Source organism: Neoarius graeffei, chromosome 8 (assembly GCF_027579695.1).
Source record: "Neoarius graeffei isolate fNeoGra1 chromosome 8, fNeoGra1.pri, whole genome shotgun sequence".
In the NCBI taxonomy this organism is placed as follows: Eukaryota; Metazoa; Chordata; class Actinopteri; order Siluriformes; family Ariidae; genus Neoarius; species Neoarius graeffei.
Window position 1 is genome coordinate 39,980,399 of NC_083576.1, and position 26,592 is coordinate 40,006,990.

The window sequence follows — 26,592 nt, forward strand, 5'->3', positions numbered from 1 at the left end:
CCCGGTACTCAAAATGGCCAATGGTGATGCTCAAAGTGGTCTTCCATTCATCGCCCTTTTTGATCCTGATCAGATTGTATGTGCTGTGTAGATCCAACTTTGAAAAGATCTTGGCTGATCTAAGTTGTTCTAGGGCCGCAGACACAAGAGGAAGGGGATAAGGATATTTGACGGATACCTGGTTCAAACCTCTGTAATCAATGCATGGCCGAAGTCCACCACCTCGTTTCTCCATGAAGAAGAAGCCTGCAGAAGCTGGAGATTTGGAAGGTCAGATGTATCCTTGCTTAAGGGCTTCCTGAATGTACTCTTCCATTGTGGCATGTTCTTTCTGGGACAGGGGATATATACACCCCCATGGTGGTGACACGCATGGCAGCAGGTCAATAGCACAGTCATAGGGTCGATGTGGTGGTAGTCAGCATGCCTTTCCCTTGCTAAAGACCTCCTCCAGGTCCATGTAACTCAGGAACTCCGTCCAAGGAGTCTGGTTGAGGACTCTCCACCATTGTGGAGGAAAGGTTGACTTGGGGACGAGAAATACAGTTCTGAAAACATGTAGGAGACCATTGGAGAATTTTCTTGTTCTGCCATAATATCAAGGGATTGTGAAGCTGAAGCCATAGATAGCTGAGAAGGAGATTGTGACTTACAGTGGTGGTGACATAAAGGGAGATGTGCTCAGAATGTAGAGCTCCCACTTGGATATGAATCGGTGTGGTCCGCATGGTGACAAAATCATCTCCTATGGGTCCTCTGTCGATGGTCCTAATGCTGAGTGTGCTCTGCAGAGGGGTTGTTGGCAGGTTGAATTTCTTCATGATAGCATGGCTGATAAAGTTCCTCTCCAGCCCTGAATCAATAAAAGCACAAAGGACATGTGTGGAGTCTGTAAGCTTTAATAACACAGGAACCTTAAAGGACTTGGAATTAAATTTTCTCACCAGACTCACAGTGCATGTAGAATCTTCTGCTGGAGCTTTACAGGAAGGATGAATGGGACAGTTGTTCAGCTGATGTTCGGAGCTCCTGCAGTAGGAGCACAAACCTTCTCCTTCTTCTCTTATTGATTACAAAAGTTTGAACCAGGTATCCGTCAAATATCCTTCTTCTCCTTCTTTCGCGCTCTGAGTGTGATAGCCAGGTGTGTGAGACTTGTATGGGTGAACTGTCCTCAGAAGTAGGAATCAGCTTAGCGCTTTCCTGAATGGAGGGTCGGTGTGCCAACAGATGATCAAGTTGAATGGCTAAATCAATAAGAGAATCCAGAGTGAGCTGTTCATCTCAGCAGGCTAGTTCACTCAGAATAGCGGGGCACAGACCTTGGCGGAAAATGGCTTTCAAGGTGGATTTGTTCTATCCACTAGCTGCCGCTAATGTTCTGAAGTCGAGGGCATATTCAGCCACACTATGGGAACCTTCCAAGATGGTAAGCAGACTTTCTCCTATTTCAATCCCTTCAGGTTCATGGTCGAAAACTCTCTTAAACATAGAGAGGAACTGCTCGTAGGAAGTTGTCTGCTCACGGTCCTTGTTCCAAACCACACTTGCCCAGCATAGTGCTTTGCCCGTGAGAAAAGAAAGAACAGGTTGGTTGGAACATGCTGATGTTCCAATCTTGTGTTTATCAGAAAGGTTAGGCAAGGTAGCAAAATACATGGAGCATTGAAGTAAGAAACCTTTCAGTCTATAGCATCTCCAGTAGGGCTGCACGATATCAGAAAAATATGCGATATTCGATAACATGACTGAATATCTCGATATCGATATGTATCACAATAATTAAATATATAATGTTTTTCTTACCTCTACTCGCCGTTCTGCCCTGTATCTAGCATTTTAAAAAAAAACACCCAATGCATCGCTTCCATTCCAACATTATTTTTTATTGGAAAAACATGGCTACACCTGCAATGGTGTCCATCAATCATCTTTAAATCTCTTAATTTTTGTGAGCGCAGCAGAAAATGTCTTAAGTTGAAGTAAACAAAAAACTGAAAACTACATTACATTAACATAAAGCATTCAAAATGGCAATTTCAGCGGCTCCCGGGAGATGAAGGTGAGCGACACAGATTCACCATAAACTCAAACACAATCTGTTAATAACACATGCGGGTGAGAGAGCAGTGGTGTGTGTGTGTGTGTGTGTGAGTGAGCGAGCGGTAGTGTGTGTGTGTGTGAGAGTGAGAGCGGTAGTGTGTGTGAGTGAGCGAGCGGTAGTGTGTGAGAGAGAGAGAGTGAGAGCGGTTGTGTGTGTGTGAGAGAGCGCGGTTTTATGTTTTTATGCTGCTGTACATCAGTGTTTGTCCCAGTGAGCCGCCCCACCACTGTTTTACAGGTACATGTCTTGCAAAGTACCTGAGCTTGCAGTACGTCATCCCTCCTGAATCCAAAGTACTTTTTTTTTTTTGGAAACCAGTTCCTCCTCACACAAGTTTGTCTCACCACACTTGCTACCGCTTCCACCATCACCACGAGGATTTTACTTGTTTTGCAATAGGGGGCGGAGTTATCCCGCGGCACTTGTTGACATTCAAATGTGACTGGACGGCACAGAAAAATGTGCCTTTTATCGAAATTTAAGTAATTTTTGCGGTATGTGTATCGCAAACTATGATATCGCGATATCGATACTTTTTCGATATATTGTGCAGCCCTAATCTCCAGCTAATCTCTCTGGTGACAGAAGCTGTAGCGTGGGGCTAGGAATGGACTCGGGGTCTGCGACATCACAGTTGGAGGGTCTGCGACATCACAGTTGCTAGCTGTGTCATAAGAGTGTTGAGATCTGCTAGCATCTGTTGACGTTCTCCCAGTAAGCGTCCCTGAGCGTTCAGAGCAGTCTGCTTCACCTCTTCTGCTACATCCATAATGGAGAAGTAGCCTGTCAGAGTGCAGGCACTTACAGATGTATGTGCAGAGGAGAGCGAGGAAGGAGACTGTAGATGAAGCCAAAACGAGAGACTGGAGGCGAAGTCAGGAAACAAGCGAGGGCCGGGTGATCGACAAACAATGTAGAATAGGTGAGACAAAGGTCATAAACGAAATAAGGCAAGCAAAGGTCAGAAATTCGAGAGCCAGTCAGAAAATGCAAGGCTTGGTATGGACTGGATTAAACAGAAGCATTGGAGTGGTGTGAGAGAGTGGCTTAAGTAGGGGGAGAGCTAATTAGGAAGATGCATGGCAGCTGTAATTAATACTCTGGTGACAGAGGGCACTGTGGTTCTTGGGGATTGTAGTTCTGAGTGTCCATGTTTGTAGTTTGTGTGTTCTCAGCAGATTTCCTGACAGGAATATTGCATGTTGTATTCCATAAACTTCTGACAACATTTACCCCAAACTCCACATAACATATTGTCACTTAGAGCATTTAATTGAAGAAAATGACAACTGGTCAAAATACCAAAAAAGATTACGTGTTTTCAGACTTTGAATCATGCAAAGAAATCAAGATCATATTTAATTTTGAAAAACACAATATTAATGCTTGAACTTAGGATGAGTTCAGAAATCAATATTTTGTGGAATAACCCTGACATTTAATCACAGCTTTCATGCACCAGTCATGCTCTCCACCAGTCCACCAGGAATAAAAGTATTTAATGGTAAGAACATATCTTTTTTCTTTTTCAAGAATTATTGTTATTATTGCATTTTTTCATAAATTGCTACTGTTATTTCACCGGTTTGTTTACATTCTAAGCAGAAATGGTTTTGTCAGACGTTTTGTGTAGTTTTATTTATGGAATTTTCAAAAAATAAAAATGCTCTGTTTCTCAGAATCCAGTGAATGTGGATAGAATAAAAAAGTTATTCCACTCAATCTTGTTGTACATGGCTTATAGCTAACTGGGCACTCTGTTCCTCGTCGGCTATCAGCTCATATATGACTCGATTTCGTGGAATCTCATCTCATCTCATTATCTCTAGCCGCTTTATCCTTCTACAGGGTCGCAGGCAAGCTGGAGCCTATCCCAGCTGACTATGGGCGAAAGACGGGGTACACCCTGAACAAGTCGCCAGGTCATCACAGGGCTGACACATAGACACAGACAACCATTCACACCTATGGTCAATTTAGAGTCACCAGTTAACCTAACCTGCATGTCTTTGGGGGAAACCAGGGCACCCGGAGGAAACCCACGGGGACATGGGGAGAATATACAAACTCCACACAGAAAGGCCCTCGCCGGCCATGGGACTCGAACCCGGACCTTCTTGCTGTGAGGCGACAGCGCTAACCACTATACCACTGTGCCGCCCATTTCGTGGAATATATGTATATTTTGCCAAAAGTATTTACTCACCTGCCTTGACTCACATATGAGCTTAAGTGATATCCCATTCCTAATCCATAGGGTTCAATATGACGTTGGTCCACCCTTTGCAGCTAGAACAGCTTCAACTCTTCTGGGAAGGCTGTCCACAAGGTTTAGGAGTGTGTTTATGGGAATTTTTGACCATTCTTCCAGAAGCACATTTGTGAGGTCACACACTGATGTTGGACGAGAAGGCCTGGCTCTCAGTCTCCGCTCTAATTCATCCCAAAGGTGTTCTATCGGGTTGAGGTCAGGACTCTGTACAGGCCAGTCAAGTTCATCCACACCAGACTCTGTCATCCATGTCTTTATGGACCTTGCTTTGTGCACTGGTGCACAGTCATATTGGAAGAGGAAGGGGCCAGCTCCAAACAGTAAAAACACTCTGCATGCTTAGGTGCTTGATTTTATACACCTGTGGCCATGGAAGTGATTGGAACACCTGATTCCGATAATTTGGATGGGTGAGCAAATACTTTTGGCAATATAGTATATATATATATATACATACAGTTATTCCACGAAATATATATATATATATATATATATATATATATATATATAATGCACACTCCACAGAAAGGCCCCGTCGACCACTGGGCTCGACCCTGGAACCTTCTTGCTGTGAGGCGACAGGGCTAACCACTACACCACCCCATATATATATATATATATATATATATATATATATATATATATATATATATATGCGCGCCTCACACCAAGAAGGTTCTGGGATTGAGCCCAGTGGCCGATGGGGCCTTTCTGTGTGGAGTGTGCATGTTCTCCCTGTGTCTGCGTGGGTTTCCTCTGGGTGCTCCTGTTTCCCCTAAAGACATGCAGGTTTGGCTAATTGGTGGCTCACATTTCTATATAATTATCTTTTTAGCATTGTTCAGATCAGGTCTGTTAAATGTAGAGCCACCCAACATTATACATAGCCAGAGCTTTCTTTAAATATAAACTCAAAGAATAAACAACAATGTACAACTCCTCTCTGGGGGGGAGGAGGGGTAACAGGACAGAGGACGGGAAGGAGCAGTACCCTAGCCTAACAGTAAGCAATACTGGACAATGTGCAATATAATGTGCAATATCTCTCCTGCTGCCCCCCCCCCCCCCAATTTATTTATTTATTTTTTTTATTTCCCCCCCTTCCTCTCTTCCCCATATCTTATTCTTTTTATATTTGTATATGTAAATATTTAATTTAATTTATCTAGAAGTTTTTTCTCTATTTTCTATTCTCTGTTTATCCTGTAATGATGCTGCTGGAATCTTAATTTCCCTGAGGGAACCCTCCCAAAGGGATCAATAAAGTTCTATCTAATCTCATCTCATCTCATCTCATCTCATCTCATCTCATCTCATCTCATCTCATCTAAACACCAAAAGTGAGAAGCCAAACGTGAAAAAGTGAAGTTCTTTCTAGACTTCAGGTGGCCTAAACTGTCAACCACTGCAATGAGCACTGCAAAGTAATATAGATGTTTAGGCACTGCCTAAAAGCAGAGCACCTGATGAGTGTATGAGCAAAATATTTGCAAGGGCACAAAATCAACCTGAATAGAATAATAATATTATAGCATTATGAACCATCGATTTGTATAGTGTACAGTAGTGTATTTTGTATCAATAAATTGCTGCAATGTCTTGTGACAGTGATCCCAATTATGAGATATGCATCAGAGTTATGAATACATCTTGATTCCTTTCTTTGACACTGCATGCCATGCACCAGAAACAACACCAAGACTTTTATTATGCTGTGACTCTGCTGGGTGTCTGATTCACTTTACATCATTACTATATAGTTATGATCGAATATCAAACTTGTTATGTCAAACAGTTGTCTGGTGACATCTTTCATCCACACACGTTGGAGTTTGAAGTGTGCAGCAGCAGATTGCAAAGTACCAGCATGCCATTAGGACTAATTAGCATGCACCTGTTACTGATTAAAGCTCACAGTGCATACATATAAGGACTCTCAGTAACACACAGACTTTGCAAAAGTCTTGCATTTTGTATTGCTTTTCTGGTTTTCACCATGTTTGTACTTTTGGACTCTGCGTATTATATTACCTCTGATATCCTGTCTGTACCTCATGGTCAGGTACTCTGAGGTGGTACACATTCGTCATTCGTATGTATATTTGTGTTAGATAAGTGCTAGATAAAAACCCATCAATCTTATGTAAATAACGATACAAATTTCATCGTCAAGTGTTTAGGAAATACTTTGCTTTGCACTTACGGTTGGGTACTCTGAGGTGGTACATGTTCATCATTCGTCGTTTGTACGTATGCTCGCACATACATTTGTATGTACTGACATTTTATGGTCAAAACCATCAAAAATCAGGTCGAAGCATTACCATATTCTCTGAAATATGGGGCTCTGCTCCCTGCACGCCATTATACAACATGAATACCCAATCCATTTCAATAATTTAAAAAGTCAGATGGTGGAAGAAGCTGTTCTTTTTTTTTTTAAATGATTAGTTTATTTGTTAATACTATTTCCAACAGTATTGGGGAAAGACAACTGGACCAAGCATACATATTCCCTGAATTGATTATATAGACTGAAAGGCAGTTACCACATTGTCACCTTTTACAAAGTTGCCTATATTTAGCCATATACAAAAATCGTAACAGCATCCTTGGGTTCATCTTATGCAACATACAGTACATGCTGCAATGTCAATTTCTTCCACCTGACATGAGCAAAAGGCAAAAGGTCTCTATCAAAATACCCATTTAGTTTATGATAGGGGGCGGCACGGTGGTGTAGTGGTTAGCGCTGTCGCCTCACAGCAAGAAGGTCCGGGTTCGAGCCCCGTGGCTGGCGAGGGCCTTTCTGTACAGAGTTTGCAAGTTGTCCGCATGGGTTTCCTCCGGGTGCTCTGGTTTCCCCCACAGTCCAAAGACATGCAGGTTAGGTTAACTGGTGACTCTAAATTGAGTGTGAATGGTTGTCTGTGTCTATGTGTCAGCCCTGTGATGACCTGGCAACTTGTCCAGGGTGTACCCTGCCTTTCACCTGTAGTCAGCTGGAATAGGCTCCAGTTTGCCTGCGACCCTGTAGAACAGGATAAAGCGGCTAGAGATAATGAGATGAGATGAGATGAGTTTACGATTGCTTTATTTATATGTTAATGTCACCTGCACATTTCAGCAGCTATGAAAGGAAACCAAAACAACCACATGCAATCTAGTGCATCGGCTTACCTTACCAATTATTCCCAAATAATCTCTTACTCCCTTTTTGTATATGTTACTTTTATAAGTGACTGTAATTGCATAGCCTTCTATGGTCTTAAAGTGCTACTATGCTTTTTTTTTTTTAATATGCAACATTTAAATATCCCAGGCCAAACTAGACCATTTTTTTTCCACTACTGGCCTATATAAATTGAGATGGAAATCTATAATGCAACAATATTAATGATGATGATATTATTATGAAAATAATTGTGTATGTTAGCTGTATGTAATACTACCTACTACAATGCTCCTTAAGAGACATTTGCACAATGAGCACATCACATTATACAGTCGTTACAGTATTTTAAAAAAGCACTTAAATGGTTCTTGTCTTTCATCAGTCACAACAAAGCAAGCCAAGGTTGAGCATCTCAGTCTTGAAGTTGTAATGCCGTTGATGAGACTCATGATGTACCAGAGAAGCAGACACTGGGAAAGCTGACAGTGTCTTGATATGTCTAAAGTGTCCTTAGCCTCATTTCCCAAAAACAACATTGTGTTCAAATCGTTATAAATATATAATATTATATATAATATATAATGGGCTCCACAATCTCCCGGGACCTGAAGTGGGAGACCAACACAGTCACCATCATCAAAAAGGCCCAGCAGAGATTGTACTTTCTGCGCCAGCTCAGGAAGCTCAACCTGTCTAAGGAGCTGCTGACACAATTCTACTCTGCCATCATTCAGCCTCTGCTCTTCCATCACTGTTTGGTTTGGATCGGTCACCAAGCAGGACAAGAACAGACTGCAACGGACAATAAGGTCTGCAGAGAAAATTATTGGTGTCAGCCTGCCCTCCATCCAAGATTTGTACCTGTCCAGAGTCAGGAAACGGGCAGGTAACATCTCTGCAGACCCATCACACCCTGGTCACAAATTCTTTAAACTTCTCCCCACTGGGAGACACTACAGAACACTGTACGCAAAAACAACCAGACACCTCAGGCTGTCTCTGTGATGAAAAGCTAAAATAGGACTCAAATATCAGTAACATCAACTGTGAAATATCTGCACACTCATACCGTCATTCTGTGCACACTGTATATTTATATTTATATTTACTAAGTCATCCTTGCACTATGCACCATTTTGCACCAAAATATTATATATATATATATATATATATATATATATGCTTGTCTATACATATATTTACCCTTCTACATGTACACAGCTGGGCGGCACGGTGGTGTAGTGGTTAGCGCTGTCGCCTCACAGCAAGAAGGTCCGGGTTCGAGCCCCGTGGCCGACGAGGGCCTTTCTGTGTGGAGTTTGCATGTTCTCCCCATGTCTGCGTGGGTTTCCTCCGGGTGCTCCGGTTTCCCCCATAGTCCAAAGACATGCAGGTTAGGTTAACTGGTGACTCTAAATTGACCGTGAGTGTGAATGGTTGTCTACATGTCAGCCCTGTGATGACCTGGCGACTTGTCCAGGGTGTACCCCGCCTTTCGCCCGTAGTCAGCTGGGATAGGCTTCAGCTTACCTGTGACCCTGTAGAACAGGATAAAGCGGCTAGAGATAATGAGATGAGATGTTTTTTGTTTTGTTTTTGTCTACGCTTTTTATTTGTTTGTACTAAGAGAGCTAAGTGAAACCGGAGTCAAATTCCTCATGTGTGTTCACATACCTAGCAATAAAAGTGATTCTGATTCTGATATAAAAATCCTTGACTTGCAAGTGACGTCAAAGCAAAATAGAAACCCGGATGTCGGCCACGTTGGTGGATATACAAATGGGTCAAGCGACATTCCATACAAAACAGTTATGCGTGCACAATTCTCTTTGTTTTTCCACTGCTTTAAGCGTTCTTTTTGCGATACCATATCTTTGTGCTGTATATGGTTGTGGTAACAACAGTACTCATGACCGTGGTACATTCCGAAATTTTAGAATTCCGTCCGTGATTCGGAAAGAGGGTGAGGAAACTCTGAGGCTTAGTACAGAGAGGAGATGAGGGGATCAGGACACTTCGTCCAATAGTTAAGACATTTCATCCAAAGCCTTTTTCATACGCACTATCAATTATTTTATATTTCAGGTATTCCAGTGTTCGCGAACGAAAGCCCTGCGAGAGCGCTGCTCCGCGCCTAAAGATTTAATATGATCCAGCCAGCTTTAAAAATTAATAACTAGGCCAACAGAGCTCAGCAAAGCCAAATTTTACAGGCACCTCCCTCTAAGCCTCCCCCTTCAAAAGAGCATGGTTTCGGGTTGGTAGGATTGCGCCTCGACCCGGGATTTGTGAACGAAGACCCTGCAAGAGCGCTGCTCTGCGCCTAAAGATTTAATATGATCCAGCCGGGCCCTGCAATGACCTGGTGACTTGTCCAGAGTGTACCCTGCCTCTCGCCCATAGTCAGCTGGGATAGGCTCCAGCTTGCCTGCGACCCTGTACAGGATAAGTGACAACAGATAATGGATGGATGGATGCTCCAGCCAGGATTAAAAATTAATAACTCGGCCAGGTAAGCTCGCAGCAAAGCCAAATTTTACAGACACCTCCCTCTAAGCCTCCCCCTTCAAAAGAGCATGGCCTCAGGTTGGTAGGACCATGCTTCGGCTTGGGATTCACGAACGAAGCCCCCATGAAAGCACTGCACCACGCCTGAAGATTTAATATGATCCAGCCGGAAACATAGACATGCAAGCGAGCAGCCTGCAATGACAAGGGAGTTAACTCATCCCAGGGTCAGCAAGTGGCATGGGCCTATGTGATTAACCCCCCCCCCCCCCCCCCCCCGAGTACGCTCTTTAGTGTCGAACCGCACGTACTATGGCACTCATTTGCCTTACAAAAATGTGTTTTGCTTTGATCAAATTGCCTTGAGAATTCCTCCTTTTTTCAAACAAACAAATACCTGAAATACAAAATAATTGATAGTGTGTCTGAAAAAGGCTTTGGACGAAATGTCTTGACTATTCGACAAAATGGACATTGGACAAAATGACCTGTATTCGTAACCGATGGTCGGTAGAAGCATCTTATCTTCAGAAAAGTCTGACTTTTTTAAATAATATGGGTCAAAACCACACATATCTAGCTTCTCTTTGGACTGAATCTTCACTCGATCATTCAAATCATGGTAATACTGAGAAAATTCAGCACTGTTTACAGACATGCTTTCAGCAGCTGCCATCCCAATTGCTTTGTATATCCACCATCACGGCAGACACTCATGATGTAGCACATTTTGATTACATGGTTACAAGTCATTCATATATATATATATATATATATATATATATATATATATATACAATATCTCAATGAACACAAACAATTTCCAAAATGTTGAAAAGACAAAGTTTAATATAACATCTGTTTAACTTATAATGTGAAAGTAAGGTTAATAATATAAACTTAGATTACACATTTTTCAGTTTTACTCAAATTAGGGTGGAGCAAAAATGAGTACACCCCACAACAAAAACTACTACATCTAGTACTTTGTATGGCCTCCATGATTTTTAATGACAGCACCAAGTCTTCTAGGCATGGAATGAACAAGTTGGCAACATTTTGCAACATCAATCTTTTTCCATTCTTCAACAATGACCTCTTTTAGTGACTGAATGCTGTTGTGGTATGTTGTTATGGGACTATATTACCCTTACGCGGAGTGTTGTACACTAGAACAGGGCCCACGTAGTAACACTGTATCTGTAATATGTCAGTCAGTTAGTACCTCAGTAAAGTAACGTCAAACGCATCTCCGAGTCTCCTCATCATTGAATGACTTTATTCACAACAATAACACTTCATGGTGGCAGCGGAAAACAATCACCTACAACGCCACACAGTACTGCTTCGTGCCGATGGAAGTTTACAGTAAAATTGTCCGAGGATAATTTTTTTCGCCTGACGGGTGAAAAGGCTTCGGCGACTAGCGGGATCAAGCTAGGTGGCTAACAGTGGTAACGGTTCAAGCTCGAGACCAGAGAGAGGACAAGAATGGTATCGCATCTACCAACGATGAACTGGTCCGACCCGGATCTGAGTGAGGTTATTTCTCTTTTCAAACAGAAAATGTGTCTGTATCTAGAGGATGAGGAAATAGTGGATGAAGCTAAAAAAGCAAGGAAAATATGCCAAGGGATCGGAGATGAAGGACTAAAGAGACTGAATGCTAGTGGACTCAGTGAGGAGAATAAGAAGAAACCCGATGAGTTGTGGAAGTTTTTCGAAGGTCAGTTGAAATTGAATGTGAACTTCAACACAGACTTCATTTAATGCAGTACAGACAGAGACCCGACGAAAACATTGATGACTTTGTGACTAGAGCCAGAACGTTAGCGCTGAAATGCCAATTCACTGATGCTGAGCTGAACGAACGTCTGATTGAGCTCATAATAGCCAGTATGCCACACGATGCACTGAGGAATGACCTGTACAGTAAACCTCAAGGCTACTCCTTGGCTGAAGTGCTAACAGAAGGGAGGAAATATGAAGTGCTATCGGCAGGCAATGAACAGTTGAACCAGCTGGGTCTGACTACTGCAGAAAAAGTTCACGCCATACACCGAGGACAGACATGTCAGAACTGCGGCAGAAGCCATCAACCGCGTCAGTGCCCTGCCTACAATGACGAGTGCTCTGCATGCGGCGCCAAGGGACACTGGGCGAGATGCTGCAGGAAAAACAACAGACGTCAACAGAAGCCAGACTCCACTCCACGGAGAAGAAGTAAGTCCCGTCCACCACCAAACAAACACTAAAAACAACACCAAGCAACCAGGGGAAGATACAAGCCACACCACAGAGCCAGAGTCGATGTAGTTGACTGTGAGGACCCAGAGGACGAATACATGTACCAGCAACAATTCCACCCCATCACCATCAGTGAAAAATGCATGCACAGCATCAACAGCAACCTGCCTAGAGATGAAGCCTACACAACACTCAACGTGAGACGACCCGACGTACCAGGCCATGGACACACACTTCATCTAAAGATCGACACAGGGGCATCAGGAAACACTCTTCCACTGCGCACATTCAGGCAGATGTACGGAAGCGACACAAGTGCATACAAGCAGCTGAAGAAAAACAACATGAAGCTCTCAGCATACAGTGGACATGAGATACCTTGCTATGGAACCATCAACATCCCGTGCCAGTACAAGGACTCCAGATGGGTAAGCGCCAAGTTCTACGTTGTGGATGTACCAGGGCCAGCTGTAGTTGGACTACCCACAAGCGAACTGCTGAACCTTGTCACCCTGCATGTGGACACTGTAAAGCAAAAGACTGACAACAGCAAGGAAGATGGACAACAGACAAAACACCTGAAAGTAACCACCTGCAGTGATCTCATGAGAGCATACCCTAACCAATTCGACCAAATAGGAAACTTCAAAGTAACTGCAAAACTCATCCTGAAGCCCGACACTGAACCATTCATCGACCCACCATGCAGCATTCATATCAAAGACAAGCTCTAAGGTGAACTGAACAAGCTTGTTGCACAAGATGTCCTGAGGAAAGTAGAACACCACACCGATTGGTGCTCCAGCCTTGCATACAGCACAAAGACGGATCCCTATGCATATGCCTTGACCCACAAAAACTAAACGCCAGCCTGAAGAGATGCCCACACAAAATGCCTACCATGGAGGAACTGAATCCCAGATTCGCAAATGCAAAGATCTTCAGCAAGCTGGATGCAAAAGCAGGATACTGGTCCATACATCTGGATGAAGAGTCACAAATCCTGACAACGTTCCGCACTCCCTTCGGCAGGTACTGCTGGAAACGTCTGCCATTCGGACTGAGTGTGTCTCAGGATCTCTTCCAGGCCAAGATGGACCAAATCCTGGAGGGACTTCAAGGCGTGGCCAGCATCGCCGACGATATCATCATCTATGGGAAGGATGAAGAGGAGCACAACAGGAACCTGACTGCGCTGATGGAGCAAGCTGCAGAGGCAGGTATGATGTTCAACAGCGACAAGTGTGTCATCAAACAAAACCACATTTCATTCTTTGGCGACCTATACACAGACAGTGGCATAAAACCAGACCCTGCAAAAATCAGAGACATTCAGAAAATGCCAACACCACGGAGCAAAGACGAACTGCACAGATTCTTGGGAATGTTAACCTACCTTGCAACATACATACCAAAGTTTGCAGAGAAAGCGCACACACTCAGAGGACTGCTGAAAAATGACGCCATGTGGATATGGGAAGCCGACCACCAAAAATGCTTCAATGACTTGAAATCTGCCATCACAGAGGACGCATGCCTGAAATACTATGACACCAGCACACCCCTGACACTGGAAGTAGACGCATCACAGAAAGGCCTTGGCATAGCACTGGTGCAGAACAACAGACCCATCGCATTCAGATCAAAGACCCTGACCGACTGCCAATCCAGGTACAGCAACATTGAGCATGAAATGCTTGCAATTGTTTATGGAATGCAGAGATACCATACTTACCTGTACGGAAAGTCATTCACCGTGATTACAGACCATGAGCCACTCGTCACCATCTGCTCGAAACCACTGCATGCTGCACCACCCCGACTCCAACGTATGCTGATCAAGACTCAAGGCTACAACTACGAGGTGAAGTACCGACCTGCCGAAGAAATGGTCCTGGCAGACACCCTTAGTCGACTCCCAAACCCCGAGAATGACAGCGACATCGAGCTGGATGAGAGGATAGACGGCATCGACACAGAGTTTGAAGATCCAGAGAGGCAGACCATCACCATTGTAAACTTTTCACCTGAAAAACAAGACACTCTGTGCAACCAAACTGCTGACGATCCAAAGCTCCATGCACTGACAGAACTCATTCAGCAGGGATGGCCTGAAAACATCAAGGATTTACCTAAAGATCTACGTCCATACTGGTCCTTCAGAGATGAACTTGCCACGGAGTCAGGAGTCATCTTCAAGGGCAGACAGGTACTCATCCCCGACAACATGACTGCAGACATTCTCACACAATTACACATAGCACACCAAGGCATAGAAAAAACACGCCAACTGGCCAGAGAAAGTGTCTATTGGATTAAAATGAATGACGACATCGAAAGAGTTTGCAGATCGTGCAGCGTGTGCTGAACACCAAGACGCCAACCCAAAACAACCTCTCAAGCCACACGAGATACCATCCAGACCGTGGCAGTCTATAGCCTCTGACCTGTTTGAAATCAACGGACGCCACTATCTATTGACTGTAGACAGATACTCAAAATACCCACTTGTTGATGAAATGCCTACCCTAGTATCCAGCCATGCAGTCACACAAAAGATGCAGTCTTACATGTCTTTATTTGGAAGACCAGACGAAATCCTTACAGACAACGGACCACAGTACATGGGAAAGACTTTCCAAGCATTCATGAAAAGGTGGGGAATCACACACACATCACCAGCTACCCCCACTACCCCAAAAGCAACGGGTTCATCGAAAGGCACATCAGACACATCAAAGGCATCATCAAGAAGACACAGCAAAACAAAAGTGACCTCCACATTGCCTTGCTGCAAGTCAGAGCAACACCCATCGACAGCAAGCTGCCTTCACCTGCAGAACTGCTCTTTGGTAGGCCTGTCACCACCAGTGTTGGGCACGTTACTTTCAAAAAGTAATTAGTTATAGTTACTAGTTACTTTTCCCAAAAAGTAACTGAGTTAGTAACGGAGTTACTTTGTCATAAAAGTAACTAATTACCAGGGAAAGTAATTATTCCGTTACATTTTGTTCCCCCCCCCAAAAAAAAAATAATCAAATTCAATTAGTGTAATCATAATAAAAGTGAATGTTAAATGTGTTTAATGACTGAAATGGACACTTAACAGAACCAATTAGTAACATTATCTACATTATATTAATATTTTTGTGGGACAATGCGAGATAAGACATCTATCAAATGTAATATATTTTTGCAGTTATTAAAATTATGTTACTAATTACTGGCCACTGACGAGGACAAACGCTTTGTTCCTCGACATAATGTGCATTGCACGTAAACACTCTTGCCTTTTATTTCAAGTAATGAAAAGTAATGGCTGTATTTCCAATGTGAAAGCGCAGTGCTGGGCTGACCGCTCGCCATCGCTGGCTCTTCCGATTGAAAGCGTGCGCAGTAGTGCAGTAGGCGTGGCCTACCTACATATGTTGTCTAAATCTACTCTGATTGGCTTACTGTGCCGTTGTCTCGTGTCTCCCCGCCCCACACTAAAGCAGAGTAAAGAAAGGCTGAACGAGCAGCGTGCCAGATGAGAACAGCTTTAATAAAGTAACGCATAGTATTTTATTGTAAGTAACGGGAACGGCGTTATAACGATGTAAAAAGTAATTAGTTAGATTACTCGTTACTAAAAAAAGTAACGCCGTTAGTAACGCCGTTTATTCTAACGCCGTTATTCCCATCACTGGTCACCACCCTACTGCCAAGCCGAGCAGAACCAGGTAAAGAGCAACACCGTCAGCACCTGGCCCATAGAGCAGCTGTGATGAAAGAACACCACGACCGCAGCTGCCGCAGAGAACTACCTCCACTCCAGCCTGGACAGCACGTGACAATGTGGAGCAAGGAGAGAAGGTCATGGCACCCAACAGTCGTCCAGCAGAAGTGTAAGGAGCCAAGGAGCTACATTGTCCAGACACCCAATGGACATATGCTGAGGCACTGCAGGAGCCACCTGCGCCGACCTTACAACACACACACACACACACACACACACACACACACCACACAGACACAACAACCTACTGTGAGCAGAACACACCTGGCAGTGCCACAAATGCTGGGTGAGCACCGAGAGGGTCACAGTGAACAGACAGAGACTGCACCATCCTGTGAACCTGTAGGTCAACCACCCGACCCCAACAACCCTCAGCCAGTCCGTACACGCTTCGGAAGGGCTTTGGTCAAGCCAGCACACTTCAGGGACTATGTCCAGTAGCAAGTATAATTCACTCTTGCTCACTTTCAGAGACTGAATGTGACTGTTGAAATGTGTTTTCTATATTCTTTTAAATATGTTCCTCTTGTCATTTGACAGGGATTGACTGATGTTTACAACTTTGAATTAATCTGTTTACAACTTTGCAGTAATATGTTTACTCAGTATTAATATTCTACTATCTTTCTGAATCAGTACTGTGAGAGATATGATAGGCTGTGAGAGAAATGACTGGGTGATTTAAAAAAAAAATTTGATATATAATTTTCCTTTTGCCTACAGTAAAAAAATTAGTAATTCTAACATGTGAATGAATGACATGTGAATTGAAATGTTCAGCCTACAGAAGAACAAGTAACTATAACTGAATGATATAGTGTTGATGTGAGTTTAAATGAAATATTTAATGGTAACCAAAGCTTAATCTTATGAAATTAATTTAATGTAGTTCATGGTTATGTTTGCTACACAGCTATGCATCTCCTCTTATTCTAGGATGGTCTCTTAAGCTAAACAGGGGGGATATTGTGGTATGTTGTTATGGGACTATATTACCCTTACGCGGAGTGATCTACACTAGAACAGGGCCCGGGTAGTAACACTGTATCTGTAATATGTCAGTCAGTTAGTACCTCAGTAAAGTAACGTCAAACACATCTCCAAGTCTCCTCATCATTGAATGACTTTATTCACAACAATAACACTTCAGATGCTGGATGGAGAGTGATGCTCAACTTGTCTCTTCAGAATTCCCCAAAGAAAATAATTTCTTTACACCATAAAGGTGAAGGCTACAAGAAGATCAGCAAAGCTTTACTTATCAGTCAGAATACTGGAGCAAAAGTGGTACAAAAATTTAAGAAAGATGAAGAAGAAGAAGCCTTTATTTGTCACATGCAAACTTCAAGCACAGTCAAATTCATCCTCTGCATTTAACACATCTGAAGCAGTGAACACACGTACACATACCCAGAGCAGTGGGTAGCCACACTAGAGCGCCCAGGGAGCAGTCAGGGGACTGTGAGATGGAACTGCAACCATCTCACAGAGACGTCCAGGTCGTTCACGGAAGTTAACACCTCAACAGAAGCGTCTTCTGATGAGAAGGGTTGAAGAAAATCGGCATGCAAGTTCACTGCAGTTATCTAAAGAAGTAGAAAGCCAAACTGGGGTGACTATTTCCCATGACACAATATGGCGAACACTGCAGAGGAATGGCATGCATGGATGCCGTCCACGAAAGAAGCCTCTCCTAGAGCCCAGGCACAAAAAAGCCTGCCGAGAGTTTGCCAGGGCCCATGCTGACAAAGATGAAGACTACTGGGACTCTATACTCTGGAGTGATGAGACCAAGATAAATGTTTTTGGAACTGATGGCTTCAAAACTGTATGGCATCGCAAAGGTGAGGAATACAAAGAAAAATGCATGGTGCCTACAGTGAAACATGGTGGTGGCAGTGTCCTTATGTGGGGCTGCATGAGTGCTGCTGGTGTCAAGGAGTTGTATTTTATTGATGGCATCATGAATTCACAGATGTATTGCTCTATACTGAAAGAGAAGATGCTACCATCACTCTGTGCCCTTGGTCGTCGTGCACTTTTCCAACATGACTAAACACACATCTAAGGCCACTGTTGGATTTCTGAAGAAGAACAGGATGCAAGTAATTCAGTGGCCAAGTATGTCTCCTGATGTGAACCCAATCGAACACCTATGGGGAATTCTGAAGAGACAAGTTGAGCATCACTTGTCCAGCATCCAGTCATGAAAAGAGGTCATTGTTGAAGAATGGAAAAAGATTGATCTTGCAAAATGTCACCAACTTATTCATTCCATGCCTAGAAGACTTGGTGCTGTCATTAAAAATCATGGAGGCCAAACAAAGTACTAAATGTAGTAGTTTTTGTTGTGGGGTGTACTCATTTTTACACCACCCTAATTTGAGTAAAACTGAAAAATGTGTAATCTAAGTTATATTATTAACCTTACTTTCACATTATAAGTTAAACAGATGTTATATTAAACTTTATCTTTTCAACATTTTGGAAATTGTGTTCATTGAGATATTTTTTAAAGTGTTACTTTTCAAAGGGGGTGTACTCATTTACGCTGAGCACTTATATATGCACGTATACATAAAGACCCCGTATGTATAATTTTGACACAGTGTTGATTTCAAAAAAACAAAAATAAACTCAAATTTGTGCACCAAATTCTAGGTTGTTGTTTTTTTCAAAATGTGTACTCATCTCATTATCTCTAGCCGCTTTATCCTTCTACAGGGTCGCAGGCAAGCTGGAGCCTATCCCAGCTGACTACGGGCGAAAGGCGGGGTACACCCTGGACAAGTCGCCAGGTCATCACAGGGCTGACACATAGACACAGACAACCATTCACGGTCAATTTAGAGTCACCAGTTAACCTAACCTGCATGTCTTTGGACTGTGGGGGAAACCGGAGCACCCGGAGGAAACCCACGCGGACATGGGGAGAACATGCAAACTCCACACAGAAAGGCCCTCGCCGGCCCCGGGGCTCGAACCCAGGACCTTCTTGCTGTGAGGCGACAGCGCTAACCACTACACCACCATGCCGCCCAAAATGTGTACTGTCCATCAAATTTATTATCATTCTGTCACAGAAAAAGAAGAGTTCAAAGAAATCATTAAAAGCCCAATATTTATATGACATTCATGTCCACAATGATTGTACTGTATGTAAACTTATGACCTCAACTGTGAATATGTATCTATACAGTACCACTCAAAAGTTTGGACACACCTACTCATTCATAGGTTTTCTGTAGTTTTTTTTTTTTTTTTACTTTTTTCTATAATCTAGAACAATAATAAAGGCATCAAAACTAAGAAAAAAAATATGGAACATGTGGAAAAATAATTACGTGGAGTTTAGTGTTTTATATATATATATATATATATATATATATATATATATATATATATATATATATAAAATATTTTAGATTCTTCAAAGTGGCTACCATTTACCTCACTGACAGCTTTGCACAATGTTGGAATTGACCAGCTTCATGAGGTGGTCACCTGGAATGCTTTTCAGTTAACAGGTGAGCCTCATCAAAAGTTAATTCATGGAATTTCTTGCCTTCGTGTGTTTAAGATCATCAAACAGTAAATAGTAAATTATAAAAAATACAGTAAATAGCCCTATTCCAACCGTAGTAATCCATATTATGTCAAGAACCACTCAACAAAGTAAAAAGAAGCAACAGTTCATCATTATTTAATTAATAATTATTTAATTAATTTTATTTAAGGAAAAATAGGATGGCATGGAATCATATATATATATATATATATATATATATATATATATATATATATATATATATGCTCTATCTTCCACAAAGTGGCATTATTTATTGTTTGTGGAAGATATAGCCTGAACTTAGTTTGATCTACCTCAGTTAACTAAAATATAAAGAGAATAAGCCCTTTTATTCTTTTTTAATTCCACATTTTATTATTTGTTGGTAAAGATGTATGTCAAACAAACAAGCAGGCAACCTTAAATAAAATAAAATAAAATGGGCCCAGGATAAAATTATGTTAACACTTAAATGGTAGAAACCATTTATTCACAAATCATACGTGCAAGATGATAATTTACAGGATGGTAACTAACTCCCAACTGCTCCTGGGGCGCTGTTAGCATGGCTGCCCACTGCTCTGGGTATGTGCATGTGCTCATTGCTCACGTGTCTGTGCATGTGTGTTCACTGCTTCAGATGGGTTAAATGCAGAGAGGAATTTCACAAGTGTTGTTCTTCTTCTTAGGCTAATTGGTGGCTTTAAATTGAGTGTGAATGGTTGTTTGTCTCTATGTGGATGACCTGGTGGCTTGTCCAGGGTTTACCCTGCCTCTTGCCCATAGTCAGCTGGGATAGGCTCCAGCTTGCCTGTGACTCTGTAGATGGGATAGGCTCCAGCTTGCCTGTGACTCTGTAGAACAGGATAAGCGGCTACAGATAATGGAAGGTCCGGGTTCGAGCCCCGTGGCCGGTGAGGGCCTTTCTGTGCGGAGTTTGCATGTTCTCCCCGTGTCTGCGTGGGTTTCCTCCGGGTGCTCCGGTTTCCCCCACAGTCCAAAGGCATGCAGGTTAGATTAACTGGTGACTCTAAATTGACTGTAGGTGTGAGTGTGAACGGTTGTCTGTGTCAGCCCTGTGATGACCTGGCGACTTGTCCAGGGTGTACCCCGCCTTTCGCCCGTAGTCAGCTGGGATAGGCTCCAGCTTGCCTGCGACCCTGTAGAACAGGATAAAGCAGCTAGAGATGATGAGATGAGAGAGAGAGAGAGAGAGAGAGAGAGAGAATATATATATATATATATATATATATATATATATATATGTGCTAGCTCTACATGTCTAAGTGATATTGGTCTATGAGTAGGATTCAGCTCATGTTGCTGTTTTAGTCTGAGCCCATAGTGCCCTTCTGATGCAGTTTTGTCCAAAGAACAATGTCTCCAAATGAGCAGACAAATCAATAACCACCCCATTAAATCACATCTTATGTGATTTCCAAACCATCAGTCCAAGGCTATGATGCCGAGAATGAGCAATCGAATAGAGTGCAATGAGTCAGTGCCTTCTGCTGTCTTCTGACACTCCTTTATTCCTGTTTGTAACTCAGCTGAAGAGGACATGATAATCATAGTTACCAGACTGAGCACAAGGAAATTCCAGTTTCCCTGTTCATAAACGTGGCCCACATGCCTCCTGTTGTTATCTAGCAACAAAAAATCCTGTGTTGAATCTAATGAAAGTCATTTGTGCAGAGAGGTTGCTCTGGTAATGAAGAGAGAGCATCAGTGTAATTTTGAAATGTACAGTACAAAGATCCACAGCAAAATCAAGAGGACTAATGCACTGAAGGAAACTTTTTTCCAGGAACCCCCCAGCTGTAGCTGGTATATTTAGAGCTCCTTACTGAGCCTAATTGGTTTCAGAAGACTGAAATTTCCAGCTTTATGGCCAATGGGATGTGGAGACATTGAAAAGGTGGGGCCATAAAAACTGGATAATGTCCTTTCGGGACAGACAGGCTGTTCTGAGTCACACCAAAAACTCCCAAAGTAAGACAACAACAAGCCATTTTGATTTCTCATCCTCCAAATGGCCTTAGAAAAATGAGATGGTTCAACTTGCGTGTCCTGGGCTGAAAATCTAAACATATGGACAATTAACAGATGGAGCGAAACTAAGAAACAAAGCATATGACCTTAAATGAACATATATTTACCTTATTAATATGTATTAAACCCATGTGTGTGTGTGTGTGTGTGTGTGAGAGAGAGAGAGAGAGAGAGAGAGAGAGAGATAATAGTTGCTAAATATTAACAACAGGCACCATTCATACATATAAGCTCTGAAACCAGCTGAGTAACTCAGGGTTATGAAGAGACTTAACACAGAGCTTATCATAACTGACTGAGTGACTTCAAGCAGTGGTTCTCAAAGTGGGGTCTGTGAAGCCAGGGTTTTTTAATTTTATTTATTTATTTATTTATTTATTTCATACAGTGGTGGAAATCATAACTCAATGCAACCAAAGTTATTAAATTTTTAATTATTGAGTTCTTATAGTTATTAGCCTATTTGTTGATCACTGGACTTGGTTTAAACCAAACCTCAATAACTCAGAAACAAGTCAGCCTATAAATCAACTTGGATTTAATGCGTTTTGTTGAAGTAAACTTCAAGAATAAAAGCTCTGTGGCTCTAATAAACAACAACAATATTTTTGTACATATTTGAAAAATTAACTTGGGTTATGTTTGGAGGGGGCCCGTATAATTTAGTTTCCATTTAAAGGGGTCTCTGGCTGCAGAAAGTTTGAGAAGCCCTGGCTCTGAGGTCTGACAGCGCCTTCCATCACTTTCATCACGCAAATAGCTTGTATTGTTCAGCGCTCAGTGTCCGTAGGGAGAAAACTGCGGTGGAAAATCTATGACACAAATTAGAGAACCGTTTGAACTAACGTTTAATGTAACATAAACATAGCCAACATCCACCAACTGGGCTACTAAATTGCAACTGATTCATAGTTCCGTTTTCTAATGTTTTTTTTTTTTTTACTAGTTCAAACGGTCCTCTAATTTGTGTCATACGACCACATTAAAATAAAGCAAAAGATTTTCGACTGCATTTTTCTCCCAACGGACGCTGTACTGACTGACATTGCTGAATAACAATTTCAAAAGGAAATGTCTGCAGCACTTTTATTAATATTCTATCTACTAAACAGACTTTATTGATGCTATGTTGGGGGGGACTACTTACTCTTTGATATGCGATCTTGTAAAGTTCACTGTTTCATGCCTCTCATGCTGGTAATGATGGAAACAATATCCACTTTAATGAAGCCGCTCCAAGGAATGCAGACGTGCTGCGCTGTGTATTGTAGGTTCCCTGTTGTCCAGTTCAGGAAAAGACACTTTCTTTCTGTCAGGCTGTTTATTCTCTTTGCTGTAGATCGTGTCACGCAGTTCATTTGCACTCGTGCCTGCCGTAAGGTTCCACTGTTTTCGCTAAAGGGGACGTGGGGGGAATTCCGAGCACTCACACTTTCCCTCTGAACCCATTGGCCAGCGTTCACTTAGGAAGAAACACTCGAGATCCTGCGCCTATAATGGAAAAGCCGCACATCAAGCCTGTCATTCACTTTCCAGGCGCTGAGTAAAACGGAGACCGAATCATTTGATAATACATATAAAATATCTATATCACGGCTAGACCAGGCTATTTTTAATAGTTTGTAATAAGTTAAAATTACTCTTCGCTTCCAGAAGTAGGCTATAATTAATCCCTGCATCATGCCATTTGCGAGGTTCTGTATGATCGTATGATCTGAGTCTGAATGAGCTCATTAAACGATGGGCTGTTCAGTGTTATAATTCGGTGTAATTTTAATTAAAGGAAAACATATGTCGACTTTGTTTCATATAGAACGACACAATTTACCCTGTCGATTGGATGTAGCAGAAAAAAAAAAATCACCTTCCCATACCGGGAGTCGAACCCGGGCCGCCTGGGTGAAAACCAGGAATCCTAACCGCTAGACCATATGGGAACCTACACCAGATGCCATCTCTATTGCTTATATTTATTCGTCAGTATTTTTCTAAAGTTTGTTGTAACTCTGTGGTAAATACTTATTTGAAAAAGTATACTTAATTAATAATAGTAAGCAATATTTGTAGTATACTCGGTGTTTCTCAATGTCAAGGCAGGACCTTTTAAAGGCTGCATTTCAAGGACTCCGCGTCATCGAATTCCGCCGAAGGATTGTTCCGATGTCGAGGATCCTTCGAGCTCTGGGTGTTTCTCAATGTCAAGGCTGTTTTCTTGGTTGGACGAGTCCTTTCAAGTCAGATCCTTCAGAGGCTAGGCCAGACTCCTTCCTAACATTCGGAGAACACATAATGGACCGGTCTTGCGAGGGTGCAGGTGTGTGACTTCTTGCTAGTGATGTCCTTCATGAATGATTCCTTCATTCTGAACTACTTTTTTGTCTAACTTCGGAATAATGAATCCTTTCAATTAATGATTTGTTCATTTTTCCTTGGGTCATGCATGCCTGCCACTCAGGCTCAGAGGTGGGTTTCCTGAAAGCTAAAAGTATCTTTAACTGCGTCTTAAGATCCATCATTAAGCTAACATGGTTTTCTCAAACAACATTGTAGTACTTTAGTTTGCTCTTAATTTACGATGGACCTGGATCACTCTTTTGCAGCAAACAGCGTCTTGCTCACAGCTGAATACACAGAATGCGCATGTGCCTCCGAGGGACTCTCACAATCAATGGGCAGAAACTGGTGTTGAACATGCTGCCAGTATTAAATTATTATTATTCGTACATTGCAAGTACATCAAGTTAATTATTAAATATATGAAAATCATAATGAATATATTTCAATATGTTATGGAATTACATATGGATATCATAAAGTCAGATTGATATTGCCACATTTTAATCAAATTTAACTCCATTAGGCAGGTGATTATCTAATTTAGTGTCATAAATGAGACAAATTTCTGCACCTATAACATTGTGTGTGAATATATATATATATATATATATATATATATATATATATATATATATATATTTATATATTAGTGCTGTCAAAGTTAACGTGATAACGCGTTAACGCGATCTCAATTTAACGTGATTAAAAAAAATAGTGCTGTTAACGCAAATTCTAATTTGGCCCTGCAAGTCACCCATAGTTCCTGTTGAGGCTTGTCGCGCGCTGCTTCAATAAGAGTAAGTGTGAGTGATGGAGAAAGGCATAGACATATAAACATCCTCGCCGCCATATTGGATGGGGCAAAGTGGAGATTCTTCAACCGTCTCTGGTATAGCGTCTAGACAGTAGCCGAGAATAAACATGCCTCACTCATGTGCTGCGTTTAACTGTACCAATAGGTTTACCATCCAAACGAGATCACATGGGATTACCTTTCACAGGTGAGACTGGAAAAATACTTTTCAATACTGTTCCTTCAGTCTTCAGTTTCCCAGCTCATCTCCACCGGGTAGGTGTATAGTTAGAAACAGTGAGAATTAGATAATACAGTGCCACACTATGATGAACGTTTTTGAACGTATGATGAATGTTTTTATTTTTATCTGTTTTTTTCTTCTTTTATGGCAAATACTTCTCTTCAAAAGAAACTAATGAAGAGTAAAATAAAACATTTTTTTATTTTCACAGTGATATGCACTTTATTTTTCATCCCTTGGTTTTCTCATCTAATATGGAAGTTATGGATGTCAGTGGCTGTGACAAGACGTGTTATGCTCTGCAATAAAAAAAAAAAAAACATTGGTACAAAGCAAGCCCATTCACTTTTTTATGCTGATGAGAGAATTACAATGGTTTTTCATGTGACAAAAATGTGCGATTAAATTGCGATTAATCGCGAGTTAACTATGACAGTCGCGACATTAATCGCGATTAAATATTTTAATCGCTTGACAGCACTAATATATATATATATATATATATATATATATATATGGGCGGCACGGTGGTGTGTAGTGGTTAGCGCTGTCGCCTCACAGCAAGAAGGTCCGGGTTTGAGCCCCGTGGCCGGCGAGGGCCTTTCTGTGTGGAGTTTGCATGTTCTCCCCGTGTCCGCGTGGGTTTCCTCCAGGTGCTCCGGTTTCCCCCACAGTCCAAAGACATGCTGGTTAGGTTAACTGGTGACTCTAAATTGACCGTAGGTGTGAGTGTGAATGGTTGTCTGTGTCTATGTGTTGGCCCTGTGATGACCTGGCGACTTGTCCAGGGTGTACCCCGCCTTTCGCCCATAGTCAGCTGGGATAGGCTCCAGCTTGCCTGCGACCCTGTAGAAGGATAAAGCAGCTAGAGATAATGAGATCATATATATATATATATATATATATATATATATATATAAGGGAGAACATTGCCAACTTGCCATTGTGGATACCAGTTGTGTTATGAATACTATATTAGTTCAGGACCAATAGGGGACACCAGTGCTATGTGTGTACCACAGTGAGCAGACAAGTTGATCCCCCATGGTAAGCAGGTATGTTACTGCCATGTTGAGATAATAAAACCAGTGCAAAAGAAGACATGCCTCTGCCTCCAAACCTTCATATATGAATATACCACATATGGCTATAAGGATAAAAGCCAAAGTAAGCAAGACAGCGAAAGTAGTTCAAGCTTATCATGTGACATGAAGCTTGGCTAAGTGCTAACGAACCAGGAGCTGAGCTATTGACATTGTGCTGCTAGCTTAAAAAAAAGTTGAGAAGGTGCTCTCATTAGCAAAGGGCCATGGCTGCTACAGTAAACTCAGTGGCTCCTTTTGACAGCAAGTCACAAAGTGTGAAGAATACTGTGAGATTCTGCACCATTTTATCACGGTGAACGACATCGGTAACAAAGAAAAGAAACGAGTGGTGTTGCTAAGTGGTGTAGGAGCACAGACCTACGCTCTTATGAGCAACCTGTTGAGTCCGGATAAACCAGGGGACCATTC

The 26,592-nt window shown here is 42.1% G+C and overlaps 1 long non-coding RNA gene and 1 other non-coding gene across 2 annotated transcripts in view; both read right to left on the reverse strand.

Moving 5' to 3' along the window:
- The window catches only part of LOC132890610 (uncharacterized), a 63,634-nt gene extending 40,549 nt beyond the window's left edge, over positions 1 to 23,085 (reverse strand). Inside the window, exon 1 of the long non-coding RNA XR_009655223.1 lies at positions 22,852 to 23,085. This is a non-coding gene — a long non-coding RNA (uncharacterized LOC132890610). The remainder of the gene's footprint in view (positions 1 to 22,851) is intronic.
- Positions 23,086 to 23,569: 484 nt separating this feature from the next.
- Positions 23,570 to 23,641, reverse strand: trnae-uuc (transfer RNA glutamic acid (anticodon UUC)). The gene has a single exon. It is a non-coding gene; the product is annotated as a tRNA-Glu (tRNA).
- Between the last annotated feature and the right edge of the window lie 2,951 nt (positions 23,642 to 26,592).